Below are 15792 nucleotides of genomic sequence, written 5' to 3'. Positions count from 1 at the left end.
CTCTTAAAAACTGATGCTTGGCTTCCATCTCAGACCAATTAAACCAGAATTTCTGTGGGTAGGGAATAGGCATTGCTGTATTTTGTTGTTGTTGTTCCTGTTGTTTTGTTTTTTAGCGTTTCAGGTCATTGTAATGTTCATGTAGGATTGAGAACCAGTGATCTATCATTTAGTAAACTGTTAAAAATACAAATTTCTAAAACCTACCACAGATGACTGAATCAGAAATTTCAGAGTGTTACCCAGTAATCTATGTTCTGACAAGCTCTGTAGTTAATACAAACATACCTCTATAATTTGAGAACCACTGATCTAGTGAGTGCTATTCAACTCTGACAATACATTGGAGGCACCTGGGATACTTTCAAAAGTACTGATTTAATTGTCCTGGAGTGTGATCTTGACATTGGGATTTTTATAAATGCACTCCAGATTATTTTAATGTGTAGCCAAGATCGAATACTTTCCCAGTTCATGAACTTTTTGAGAGTGGAGACCACGGCATAACCAGCTTTGTAGGTTCTGAATTTGGCACAGGAGGAGACTTGAAAATGAGGGGAACCTTGAAAATGGACATGGGGAAGCAGAAGAAGAAATCAATCATGCTAAAGAGGGTAGGGTATTGGATTTTTCTGTAAAGAATGCAGGACAACTGCATAGTCTTCAATAGTCATCCAGAGATTCTGACTTTCTTTATATTAATTGAGATTTTCTTCGTTTTGCTTTCCAGAAATAAAAGGTATTGGTTCTAGAGAGACCATCTTTGGATAATATGATATACTATGCTATTCCTTATAAATAATCAGAATAGAAAATATATTCAAATGCACAACTATTTTTCAGATTTAAAAAATATATCAGGCTGATCATAACTGGAAACCATTCAGCATCAAATGGATATGTTAGGAAAATAAGAAATTTAAAATACGTTCACTCCAGGAAAAGATCAGTCACAATGATGTTTAATTATTTATGAAGACAGCTGCATTTCCTTTTTAAAATCTGTTTGGCAGCAAAATCCTCAAATTTCAAATTGTTTTAAACCAAAAGCAAGAAACAAATATTTCATTATCTTCAAAAAGACAAAAAGCTTAATAATTAACTAAGTTTAGGACTTATTGAAGATTGTCTAATTGAAATTTGATTAATGCTCAAACCAAGAGGGGGAAAAATTTATACTATTTTTTTTCAATTTGGTAATACAATGTTGGATTTTTTAGCCCTTCATTTATCTATTATCATAATAAGTATCAGAAAAGATTAACTTTCAATGTGCTGTTAAAAATACAATTTTCTAAATTATAATATCAAGATACTAGCCATGTTCAAACGAATATAGTGAAAACAATCCACCATGATGTTTTCCCATTTAGTTTCATAAAACAAACAACAATAATCAAAATTTTATCAACAGTTTGTCAGCATCCTAATCAAATAAAGGTGCTATTTGATTTTTTAAAAGAAATTTACTTACCCTTGAGCTTGGCTCTCTATAGACCCCTCAAGATCCTGGATTTTTCTCATCACCATGATTTGCGCTTCACTGATGCAGATGGCTAATAGATCCTGACCAGAGAAGATGACTACATTTGGCTTCCAGGCATGATGGTAGATAAGAAGACCCATGGAGACACCAGCTCCTACAAAAAATTGTATAAAATGGCTGGTAGTTTGGTTAGTATAATGATGAATTCTGTGTTACAATTTAAATAAGGATCCAGATCACAACCGATATCAGAATGTAAGAAATTGAATTAGTCATCTTCCTTACAGTCATACCAGAGCTCATCTAACGTTGCCTGCTTATTCCCAGTGAGTATTAGTGTAATTAGTCAACGTGCTTGGACACGAAACTAATAATAGGTAAAACCTGAGGCAGAAGTATAACCACCATTCAATGTAACAGTTTTCCCATGAGTGCATAAATGCTTGGCACTGTATTATGGGAGTAAAGGGAGATAAGCTTAAATTTTTAGTCAAGGTCACACTGTAAAGGCCTTACTGAGAGGCTAAAATGCCAGGCTTTTTAGCCTCTCAGTAGCATTTTCCATAGTAGGTAGATGCCCGTGGTTGGAAAACACCTTCAATCCTATGGTCTCCTCTCTGGGTTTGTTTCTTCTCCTGAGTATTGGCCCTGAAATTCTTCACTGCCCTATTAGTTCTGTGGTGACTTAAAACAATTTAAAAATGTTGTCCAGACCTTCTACTTCTTCCCAGCATTATTGCTGGTCTGAATTACCTGATCTGCTTTTAGTAAAAGAAGAAATATATATTTTTCTTTTATATTTACTGTATATTTCATTTCTAGAAGTCCTTTCCTTTGGTAAATTTGCTAGATCTCTGTTTATGATTTCCTATTTCCTGAGAATTCCAAACTCATGTGTTATATTGTATAATAACCATAGTTGTTTTATAATATCTGATCATTCCAACATAGGAAGTTTACTGTTTTACTCCATTTCTGTTACGTATGTTTATTTATGTTTATTCTTGTTCATAACAACATACATGTTAGGTTATTCTTGGTTGTGTAATGCTTATTGGCACTGAAAAAACTGTCAATATTGAGAATTTTTGTACTCCACAATCATGTCCACATCCTAATCTTTGGCACCTATGAATATGTTATGTGGCAATGGGCAATTAAGACTGAAAATGGAATTAAGGTTGCTAATCAGCTGAACTGAAAATAGGGATAGCACTTGATTTAATCAGGTGGGCCTAATGTAATCACACAAGGTCTCTAAAACTGGAAGAGTGAGGCAAAAGAAAATATTGAGACGATGCGACTGTCAGAAAGAATAGTCAGAAAGAAATGGTCAAAGAGATGCAATACTGCTGACTCTAAATGTTCATGGGCCAAGGAACATAGGTACCGTCTAGCACATGGAAAAGGCAAGGGAATGGCTTTTGCCTAGAGAGACTAGTGTTGGACTTCTAATACATAGACTCTATAGCTATAGCTTCTTCTAGTCTCATCTAATCTATAGAACTTTAAGATAAATCTGTGTTGTTCTAGTCCACTAAATTTGTAGTAATTTGTTAAAGCAGCCATAGAAATGTATACAGAAATTCCTTGATATTTTTGGGGTGGAAATATCACCTTGCTCCTGGGCTTCCCTGGTGGCGCAGTGGTTGAGAGTCCGCCTGCCGATGTAGGGGACGTGGGCTCCTTCCCCGGTCCGGGAAGATCCCACATGCCGCAGAGCGGCTGGGCCCGTGAGCCATGGCCACTGAGCCTGCGTGTCCGGAGCCTGTGCTCCGCAACGGGAGAGGCCACAACAGTGAGAGGCCCGTGTACCGCAGGGAAAAAAAAAAAAAAAAAAAAGCACCTTACTCCAGTGAAGATTTGTGTTTGCATCTGCCAGGTGCCTGGCAGCAATACTAGTCCTGGAATTCCTTAAAGCAAGTGAATACTTTGAGATTCCTTGTATCATCCTAAACCAGTTTGCAAATATGTGTGATAGTCAGCTCTATTCATCAACAAGAAAGCCTTTTCTACAGTTCCATGTTGTGGAGAAGAGCAGATATGTTAAAAACCATTGAATTGTGTACTTTAAATCTGTGAATTGTATGGTATATGAATTATATCTCCGTAAAGCTGATATTTTTTAAAATGTGGCTGTGGTTCTCTGGCTTTCTGGTCCTCTTACTAGGTTCCTGTTTTCACTCTGATACTGACATAAGTTTTCTATTTTTACAAAATGTTTCATGGACTAAAAAATTTATACATGAACACAGGCATATAATTTCATATTGATTTTTTTTCAAATGTCAGAAAATAAAATATTTGGACTTTTATCTTGTGTCCGTGTGTGTGTCCGTGTGTGTGCACGCAGTTGTCTTCTCAAGGCTGGTGTCCTTATATTTGTTTACATGCCATGGTCAGACTCCCAGCCATTCCTTTACTCATGGTCCATATGCCCTCCCAGATAACAACACTACCTTTATTTGGTTGTATATTTTGTTAGCATTTTTCTTTAGTCCTTAAGGTTTAAGGCAATAAATGCTGTATAAACATGTGTTAAAATGAAAGGTCTAGGTGTTTCTATTCAAAAATCACTGGGATTTTGGTAAAGCACTAGAGAAAATCTTTCCAGGCATAGAAAGGTGATGAATAATATTCATACCTGATTTTCATTAAATTCCCACTGATATCTCTCAGGCAATCATTTCTAAAGAAAGGATACTGTGTATAAGTGATCTTTTTTATTAGGAGACTTTTTAAAAGCAGAGTTAAGCTTAGAAAAAATTGGATAGTACAGGGAGTTCCCATATACCTCCTTTCCCTAGCAGTTTCCCCTATTATTAACATCTTCTATTAGAGTGGTACATTTGTTACAATTGACTAACCAATACTGATATATTACTTTTAACTGAAGTCCATAGTTTACATTAGTGTTCACTGTTTGTGTTGTACATTTCTATAAGTTTTGACAAATGTATATCATATATCCACCATTACAGGGTCATTCAGAAAAATGCCCTGTGTGCCAACTAATCTATTCCTTCCTCCTTCCTTCAGAAACCCTAGCAGTCGAATGATCTTTTTACTGTCTATAGTTTTATCTTTTCCAGAATGTCTTACCATTTTAACTATTGTCTTGTCTGAGAACACGCTTTGTATGATTTCTATTCTTTTAAATTTGTTAAGATTTTTTTTTACGGTCCAGAATTTGGTCTATCATGGTAAATGTCTTATGTGAGCTTATGAAGAATACGTATTGTGCTATCGTTGGATGAAGAATTCTATAAATGTCAATTAAATTCAGTTCAGTGCTGATCAGTTCAACTATATCGTTACAGGTTTTCTGCCTGCTGGATACACTAATTACTGATAGAGTAGTGTTGAAGTCTCCAAATATGATAGTGGATGTGCCAGTTTCTCCTTGCAGCTCTATCAGATTTTGCTACAAATATTTTGATGCTCTGTTGTTATGTTAGGTTCATACAGGTTAAGGATTTGTATGTCTTCTTAGAGTCATATCTTCATTATGTTATGTCTTTCTAGAGAATTAATACCTTTATCATTATATAAAGCCCCTCTTTATCCATGATACTTGTTATTATGAAATATGACTTATAGGAAATTAATATAGTTATTCCCAATTTCTCTTGATATAACCTTTTCCATCTCTTTACTTTTAACATAGTTGTGTTTTTACATATATAATGGGCTTCTTGTAGCAACATATAGTAGGGTCTTGTTTTCGATCCACTCTGACAGTCTCTGTCTTTTAATTGGTGTATTTAACCATTTACATTTAAAATGATTATTGATCTGTTTGGATTAATGTCTACCATACTTGAAACTATTTTCTATATGTTGTCATTGTTTTGTTTTTTTTGTGTGCATTTTCCTATCTTTCTGCCTTCTCTGGTTTTAAACATTTTATATGATTCCATTTTCTGTCCTTCATAGAGTATCAATTTTACTTCTTGCTTTAATTATTTTGGTGATTTTCCTAGAGCTTGAAATATACATTTACAACTAATCTTAGTCTGCTTTCAAATAATACTATACTGCTTCATAGGTAGTACAGGTAACTTACAACATAATATTCCCTAGTTCTCCCTCCTGTCCCTTATAACATTGCTGTCATTCATTTCATTTGTCCATAAGCTTTAATCATCCAACACATTGTTGTTATTATTATTTTGAATGAATGTGTAAATGATTTTTAAGAAAGCCTGAAGAATACTAATTGATGCTTAGATAACACAACTATTGCCTTCAATAAAATATATCACTCAACATCATAGTCACTACTAATTGGACCATAATTTCACATTCAAAAAGGTGTATGCATTTCATTCACTACAAACCTGAGTGTATGTTAGAACTAATAAAAACACAATATATGGAGCATTTGCCATGCTCCAGGCACTGCTTCAAGTGTTTTACATACATTAATCACATTTCCTTCTCACAAAATCTTTGTGCTCTTCCCCATTTTATAGTTGAATAAACTAAAGCACAAAAAATTCAGATAACTTGCCCAAGGTCACAGGACTTGTAAGTTGTGGTAATTGCAAAGGTAAAATTTGAAACCCTGCATTGTGGCTCTGGACCTTTTTTTTTTTCCCATTATACTGCCTCCAAGTGTAGGAGAGGAAAAGAAAATGATGAAAGAAATGAAACTCAATATTTACTAAGTAGTTACAATGTGCCAGAAATTATGCTGATTACTTTGCATATCATTTCATTTAATCCTAACAAAAACCCTAGTAGATTCTTTTTATCACCATTTTACAGATGAGGAAACCGAAGTTCTGAAATAAAGTAATTTGACCAAGGACACAGGCCCAAAACCTGGCAGGGCCAGTATTGTAACTAAGTTCTGTCTGGTTCCAAATAACATGCTATATGCATTTAATGAAAAATCACCTCAGATTTCTCAGTTAGGAAATATTTGTAGGATACCTGCCAGGTTATTATACATTTGAAAATAAAAAGGCCATTAAAAACATATAACCCTGTGAAAAATATGAAAGATCCAAGGCACACTAACTGAAAATCAGGAAAAAGCACTTTGTTAGCCTTTAAAAGACCACTGTTGCTGTGGCTAAAACTTCCAAAACTATGCTGAATAAGAGTGGTGAGAGTGGGCAACCTTGTCTTGTTCCTGATCTTAGTGGAAATGCTTTCAGTTTTTCACCATTGAGGATGATGTTGGCTGTGGGTTTGTCATATATGGCCTTTATTATGTTGAGGAAAGTTCCCTCTATGCCTACTTTCTGCAGGGTTTTTATTATAAATGGGTGTTGAATTTTGTCAAAAGCTTTCTCTGCATCTACAGATTCAATGCAATCCCTATCCAACTACCACTGGCATTTTTCACAGAACTAGAACAAAAAATTTCACAATTTGTATGGAAACAGAAAAAAACCCAAATAGCCAAAGCAATCTTGAGAACGAAAAATGGAGCTGGAGGAATCAGGCTCCCTGACTTCAGACTATACTACAAAGCTACAGTAATCAAGACAGTATGGTACTGGCACAAAAGCAGAAAGATAGATCAATGGAACAGGATAGAAAGCCCAGAGATAAACCCACGCACATATGGTCACCTTATCTTTGATAAAGGAGGCAGGAATGTACAGTGTAGAAAGGACAGCCTCTTCAATAAGTGGTGCTGGGAAAACTGGACAGGTACATGTAAAAGTATGAGATTAGATCACTCCCTAACACCATACACAAAAATAAGCTCAAAATGGATTAAAGACCTAAATGTAAGGCCAGAAACTATCAAACTCTTAGAGGAAAACATAGGCAGAACACTCTATGACATAAATCACAGCAAGATCCTTTTTGACCCACCTCCTAGAGAAATGGAAATAAAAACAAAAATAAACAAATGGGACCTAATGAAACTTCAAAGCTTTTGCACAGCAAAGGAAACCTCCTCCACCATCTTGAAAGTCCCTCCTAAAGAGTGTTGTGAATGCCTGAATCCAAAGTAACTCTTCATTCTTTGAGAAATAATTTGAAAAACCCACTTTTCTGATTACAAATGTCCTCTCCCTCCTGTCTTCCCATCATCACTCCTGTAACCTTCCTATTTCTTCTTGTTGAAATCTACCCACACTTCAATATAGAGATCAAATGACATTTCTTCAAGGAACCCAGCTGCCGTTAAGCATAACCACCCTCATTGTATTTCCCATGAAATAATTCTTGCTTTCTCCTCTGTGCTACCATGGTACATTTCTCAGCACATCATTATAATACTTATACGTATTTAGACCAAAACACTAAAGAAAAATTCTCAATGAAAATCTGTCTTGATCAATGAGAAATCAGAGATGATCACTTTCAATGAAAACTGACAAAAAGGAGCAGGAAACAGCAAGGCTCTTTGGGGTACCAGCTTCACATTTTTTTCTCTTCTACGTATAGGCTTTCATTTCTAGGTACCAGCCCCTTTGGGTGGCATTTGTCCATCTTTCATGAGTTTCTGAGGTTAAGGTTCCAAATGTAGTTCTACTCATGGGGCTAACCTGGTCCATTGATTGGAATAAAAGAGAAAGCTAATTTCCAAGACACATGATTTGTGCACCTGCTGATTACCAACTGGAGTGGAACAAAGCAATTAAATCATTGCTAACTTAGGCCCAAAAAGGTTGGCTTCTAATGATAAATATGGAAATCTTTCATTTCCTGAGTTGCAGGTTGAGCGATTGGAAAGCAATCTTTATTTTCAACCAGCCTCCTCCCAAGGGAGTTAGGATGTTTTAATTGCAGTAATCCAAACTTAGAAGTCTAGCTTACATTACCTTTAATACAAACTGGATATAGAGTTCAGTGAACAAGGTAAAATATTACTTCTGGTTTGCAGAATAAACAGGACAGTGCTTTTGTACATGTCACTGTTGTAATTTGGGAAAATCAAGACTATTTCCAAAAACTTTATTAATTATATATTCGTGAAAAGGCCATTTTTAAAGGCTATCGCTATTCTCTGTAATATAAATTCAGCTTATAACATGTCTACAAAACTTCAAGCACACCTACACTAGTTCATTGGCATTATCAATGTCAACTGCAATTATTAATCACTTAAGCAGAACAATGAGAGCCTATTTACTAGGTAATTTGGAAATCGATCAACCATCAATACCAGAGGGGGGACCTTGAAGATGGCAGAAGAGTAAGACGAGGAGATCACCTTCCTCCCCACAGATACACCAGAAATACATCTGCACGTGGAACAACTCCTACAGAACACCTACTGAACGCTGGCAGAAGACCTCAGACCTCCCAAAAGGCAAGAAACTCCCCACGTACCTGGGTAGGGCAAAAGAAAAAGCAGAGACAAAAGAATAGGGACAGCACCTGCACCAGTGGGAGGGAACTGTGAAGGAGGAAAAGTTTCCACACACTAGGAAGCCCCTTCGCGGGCGCAGACTGCGGGTGGTGGAGCGGGGGAGCTTCTGAGCCGCGGAGGAGAGCACAGCAACGGGTGCGGAGGGCAAAGCGGGGAGATTCCCGCACAGAGGATCGGTGCCGGCCGGCACTCACCAGCCCGAGAGGCTTGTCTGCTCACCGCCGGGGCGGGCGGGGCTGCGAGCTGAGGCTGGGGCTTCGGTCGGAGCGCAGGGAGACGACTGGGGTTGGCGGCGTGAACACAGCCTGCAGGGGATTAGTGCGCCACTGCTGGCCGGGAGGGAGTCCGGGGAAAAGTCTGCACCTGCCGAAGAGGCAAGAGACTTTTTCTTCCCTCTTTATTTCCTGGTGCACGAGGAGAGGGGTTTAAGAGCACTGCTTAAAGGAACTCCAGAGACGGGCGCGAGCCGCGGCTAAAAGCGCTAACCGCAGAGACGGGCGCGAGCCGCGGCTAAAAGCGCGGACCCCAGAGACGGGCGGGAGACGACGCTAAGGCTGCTGCTGCCGCCACCAAGGGGCCTGTGTGCGAGCACAGGTCACTCTCCACACCCCTCTTCCGCGGAGCCTGTGCAGCCCGCCACTGCCAGGTTCCCGGGATCTAGGGACAACTTCCCCGGGAGAACGCACGGCGGGCCTCAGGCTGGTGCAATGTCACGCTGGCCTCTGCCGCCGCAGGCCCGCCCCGCACGCAGTGACCCTCCCTCCCCCCAGGCCTGAGTGCGCCAGAGCCCCCGAATCAGCGGCTCCTTTAAACCCATCCTATCTGAGCAGAAAACAGACGCCCTCCAGTGACCTACATGCAGAGGCAGGACCAAATCCAAAGCTGAGCCCCTGTGAGCTGTGAGAACAAAGAGAAAGGGAAATCTCTCCCAGCAGCCTCAGAAGCAGCGGATTAAAGCTCCGCAATCAACTTGATATACCCTGCATCTGTGGAATTCCTGAATAGACAAGGAATGATCCCAAATTGAGGAGGTGGACTTTAGGAGCAAGATCTATGATTTTTTTCCCTTTTCCTCTTTTTGTGAATGTGTATGTGTATGGTTCTGTGTGAGATCTTGTCTGTATAGTCTTGCTTCCACCATTTGTCCTAGGGTTCTATCCGTCCATGGATTTTTTAAAAAAATTTTTTTCTTAATAATTAATTTTAATAACTTTATTATACTTTACCTTCGTTCTTTCTTTCTTTCCTTCCTTCCTTCCCTCCTTTAGACAAACGAATCATCCCAAATTGAGGAGGTGGTCTCTGAGAGCAAGATTTATGATTTTTCCCCCTTTACCTCTTTTTGTGAGGGTGTATATGTATGCTTCTGTGTAAGATTTTGTCTGTATAGCTTTGCTTCCAACATTTGTCCTAAGGTTCTATCCGTCTCTGTATTTTTTCTAAATATTTTTTAATTCAATAACTTTATTATACTTTATTTTTACTGTATCTTCTTTCTTTCTGTCTTTTTTCCTTCTTTCCCTCCTTCCTTCCTTCCTCCCTCCCTCCTTTCTTTCCTTCTTGCCTTCTTTCCTTCTCTGCTTCTTTCTTTCTTTCTTCCTTCCCTCCTTTCCTTCTTTCTTTCCTCATACTTCTACTAATCCTCTCTAATTTTTCTCCCTTTTATTCTGAGCCATGTGGATGAAAGGCTCTTGGTGCTCCAGCCAGGAGTCAGTGCTGTGCCTCTGAGATAGGAGAGCCAACTTCAGGACACTGGTCAACAAGAGACCTCCCAACTCCACATAATATCAAACGGCAAAAATCTCCCAGAAATCTCCATCTTAACACCAGCACCCAGCTTCACTCAATGACCAGCAAGCCACAGTGCTGGACAACCTATGCCAAACAACTAGCAAAACAGGAACACAACCCCACCCATTAGCAGAGAGGCTGCCTAAAATCATAATAAGGCCACAGACACCCCAAAACACACCACCAGACGTGAACCTGCTGACTAGAGAGGCAAGATCCAGCCTCATCCACCACAACACAGGCACTAGTCCCCTCCACCAGGAAGCCAACACAACCCACTCAGCCAACCTTAGCCACTGGAGGCAGACATCAAAAACAGCGGGAACTACAAACCTGCAGCCTGCAAAAAGGAGACCCCAAACACAGTAAGATAAGCAAAATGAGAAGACAGAAAAACACACAGCAGATAAAGGAGCAAGATAAAAATGCACCAGACCTAAAAAATGAAGAGGAAATAGGCAGTCTACCTGAAAAAGAATTCAGAATAATGATAGTAAGGATGATCCGAAATCTTGGAAATAGAATGGACAAAATGCAAGAAACAGTTAACAAGGACCTAGAAGAAATAAAGATGAAACAAGCAATGATGAACAACACAATAAATGAAATTAAAAGTACTCTAGAAGGGATCAATAGCAGAATAACTGAGGCAGAAGAACGGATAAGTGACCTGGAATATAAAATAGTGGAAATAACTACTGCAGAGCAGAATAAAGAAAAAAGAATGAAAAGAACTGAGGACAGTCTCAGAGACCTCTGGGACAACATTAAACGCACCAACATTAGAATTATAGGGGTTCCAGAAGAAGAAGAGAAAAAGAAAGGGACTGAGAAAATATTTGAAGAGATTATAGTTGAAAACTTCCCTAATATGGGAAAGGAAATAGTTAATCAAGTCCAGGAAGCACAGAGAGTCCCATAGAGGATAAATACAAGAAGAAATATGCCAAGACACATACTGATCAAACTGTCAAAAATTAAATACAAAGAAAGCATATTAAAAGCAGCAAAGGAAAAACAACAAATAACACACAAGGGAATCCCCGTAAGGTTAACAGCTGATCTCTCAGCAGAAACCCTACAAGCCAGAAGGGAGTGGCAGGACATACTGAAAGTGATGAAGGGGAAAAAACTGCAACCAAGACTACTCTACCCAGCAAGGATCTCATTCAGATTTGATGGAGAAATTAAAACCTTTACAGACAAGCAAAAGCTGAGAGAGCTCAGCACCACCAAACCAGCTTTACAACAAATGCTAAAGGAACTTCTCCAGGCAGGAAACACAAGAGAAGGTGAAGACCTACAATAACAAACCCCAAACAATTAAGAAAATGGTAATAGGAACATGCATATTGATAATTACCTTAAATGTAAATGGATTGAATGCTCCTATCAAAAGACACAGACATAGACTGGCTGAACGGATACAAAAACAAGACCCGTATACATGCTGTCTACAAGAGACCCACTTCAGACCTAGGGACACATGCAGACTGAAAGTGAGGGGATGGAAAAAGATATTCCATGCAAATGGAAATCAGAAGAAAGCTGGAATAGCAATTCTCATATTAGACAAAATAGACTTTAAAATAAAGACTATTACAAGAGACAAAGAAGGACACTACATAATGATCAAGGGATCGATCCAAGGAGAAGATATAACAATTGTAAATATTTATGCACCCAACATAGGAGCACCTCAATACATAAGGCAAATACTAACAGCCATAAAAGGGGAAATCGACATTAACACATTCATAGTAGGGGACTTTAACACCCCACTTTCACCCATGGACAGATCATCCAAAATGAAAATAAATAAGAAAACACAAGCTTTAAAATGATACATTAAACAAGATGGACTTAATTGATATTTATAAGACACTCCATCCAAAAACAACAGAATACACATTTTTCTCAAGTGCTCATGGAACATTCTCCAGGATAGATCATATCTTGGGTCACAAATCAAGCCCTGGTAAATTTAAGAAAATTGAAATTGTATCAAGTATCTTTTCTGACCACAACGCCATGAGACTAGATATCAATTACAGGAAAAGATCTGTAAAAAATACAAACACATGGAGGCTAAACAATACACTACTTAATAATGAAGTGATCACTGAAGAAATCAAAGAGGAAATAAAAAAATACCTAGAAACAAATGACAATGGAGACACGATGACCCAAAACCTATGGGATGCAGCAAAAGCAGTTCTAAGGGGGAAGTTTATAGCAATACAAGCCCACCTTAAGAAGCAGGAAACATCTCGAATAAACAACCTAACCTTGCACCTCAAGCAATTAGAGAAAGAAGAACAAAAAAACCCCAAAGTTAGCAGAAGGAAAGAAATCATAAAAATCAGATCAGAAATAAATGAAAAAGAAATGAAGCAAACAATAGCAAAGATCAATAAAACTATAAGCTGGTTCTTTGAGAAGATAAACAAAATAGATAAACCACTAGCCAGACTCATCAAGAAAAAAAGGGAGAAGACTCAAATCAATAGAATTAGAAATGAAAAAGGAGAAGAAACAACTGACACTGCAGAAATAAAAAAGATCATGAGAGATGACTACAAGCAACTCTATGCCAATAAAATGGACAATCTGGAAGAAACGGACCAATTCTTAGAAAGGCACAACCAGCCAAGACTGAATCAGGAAGAAATAGAAAATATGAACAGACCAATCACAAGAACTGAAATTGAAACTGTGATTAAAAATCTTCCAACAAACAAAAGCCCAGGACCAGATGGCTTCACAGGCGAATTCTATCAAACATTTAGAGAAGAGTTAACACCTATCCTTCTCAAAATCTTCCAAAATATAGCAGAGGGAGGAACACTCCCAAATTCCTTCTACGAGGCCACCATCACCTTGATACCAAAACCAGACAAGAATGTCACAAAGAAAGAAAACTACAGGCCAATATCACTGATGAACATAGATGCAAAAATCCTCAACAAAATACTAGCAAACAGAATTCAACAGCAGAGTAAAAGGATCATTCACCACTATCAAGTGGGGTTTATTCCAGGAATGCAAGGATTCTTCAATATATGCAAATCTATCAATGTGATAAACCATATTAATAGATTGAAGGAGAAAAACCATATGATCATGTCAATAGATGCAGAGAAAGCTTTTGACAAAATTCAACACCCATTTATGATAAAAACCCTGCAGAGAGTAGGCATAGAGGGAACTCTCCTCAACATAATAAAGGCCATATATGACAAGCCCACCGCAAACATCATCCTCAATAGTGAAAAACTGAAAGCATTTCCACTAAGATCAGGAACAAGACAAGGTTGCCCACTCTCACCACTCTTATTCAACATAGTTTTGGAAGTTTTAGCCACAGCAATCAGAGAAGAAAAGGAAATAAAAGGAATCCAAATCAGAAAAGAAGAAGCAAAGCTGTCACTGTTTGCAGATGACATGACACTATACATAGAGAATCCTAAAGATGCTACCAGAAAACTACTAGAGCTAATCAATGAATTTGGTAAAGTAGCAGGATACAAAATTAATGCACAGAAATCTCTGGCGTTCCTATACACTAATGACGAAAAATCTGAAGGTGAAATCAAGAAAACACTCCCATTTACCATTGCAACAAAAAGAATAAAATATGTAGGAATAAACCTTCCTAAGGAGACAAAAGACCTGTATGCAGAAAATTATAAGACACTGATGAAAGAAATTAAAGATGATACAAATAGATGGAGAGATATACCATGTTCTTGGATTGGAAGAATCAACATTGTGAAAATGACTCTACTACCCAAAGCAATCTATAGATTCAGCGCAATCCCCATCAAACTACCACTGGCATTTTTCACAGAACTAGAACTAAAAATTTCACAATTTGTATGGAAACACAAAAGACCCCGAATAGCCAAAGCAATCTTGAGAACGAAAAAAGGAGCTGGAGGAATCAGGCTCCCTGACTTCAGACTATACTACAAAGCTACAGTAATCAAGACAGTATGGTACTGGCACAAAAACAGAAAGATAGGTCAATGGAACAGGATAGAAAGCCCAGAGATAAACCCACACACATATGGACATCTTATGTTTGATGAAGGTGGCAGGAATATACAGTGGAGAAAGGCCAGACTCTTCATTAAGTGGTGCTGGGAAAACTGGACAGGTACATGTAAAAGTATGAGATTAGATCACTCCCTAACACCATACACAAAAATAAGCTCAAAATGGATTAAAGACCTAAATGTAAGGCCAGAAACTATCAAACTCTTAGAGGAAAACATAGGCAGAACACTCTATGACATAAATCACAGCAAGATCCTTTCTGACCCACCTCCTAGAGTAATGGAAATAAAAACAAAAATAAACAAATGGGACCTAATGAAACGTCAAAGCTTTTGCACAGCAAAGGAAACCATAATCAAGACCAAAAGACAACCCTCAGAATGGGAGAAAATATTTGCAAATGAAGCAACTGACAAAGGATTAATCTCCAAAATTTACAAGCAGCTCATGCAGCTCAATAACAAAAAAAACAAACAACCCAATCCAAAAATGGGCAGAAGACCTAAATAGACATTTCTCCAAAGAAGATATACAGACTGCCAACAAACACATGAAAGAATGCTCAACATCATTAATCATTAGAGAAATGCAAATCAAAACTACAATGAGATATCATCTCACACCAGTCAGAATGGCCATCATCAAAAAATCTACAAACAATACATGCTGGAGAGGGTGTGGAGAAAAGGGAACACTATTGCACTGCTGGTGGGAATGTGAATTGGTTCAGCCACTATGGAAAACAGTATGGAGGTTCCTTAAAAAACTACAAATAGAACTACCATATGATCCAGCAATCCCACTACTGGGCATATACCCTGAGAAAACCATAATTCAGAAAGAGTCATGTACCAAAATGTTCACTGCAGCTCTATTTACAATAGCCAGGACATGGAAGCAACCTAAGTGTCCATCGACAGATGAGTGGATAAAGAAGAGGTGGCACATATATACAATGGAATATTACTCAGCCATAAAAAGAAACAAAATTTATTTGTAGTGACGTGGATGGACCTAGAGTCTGTCATGCAGAGTGAAGTAAGTCAGAAAGAGAAAAACAAATACTGTATGCTAACACGTATATATGGAATCTAAAAAAAAAAAAAAAGTTTCT

The sequence above is a fragment of the Monodon monoceros genome, unplaced genomic scaffold, assembly GCF_005190385.1.
Source record: "Monodon monoceros isolate NGI ecotype Baffin Bay Population unplaced genomic scaffold, NGI_Narwhal_1 Super_Scaffold_22, whole genome shotgun sequence".
In the NCBI taxonomy this organism is placed as follows: domain Eukaryota; kingdom Metazoa; phylum Chordata; class Mammalia; order Artiodactyla; family Monodontidae; genus Monodon; species Monodon monoceros.
The sequence above is the reverse complement of the archived record's forward strand: the minus strand, read 5'-3'. Positions refer to the sequence as shown.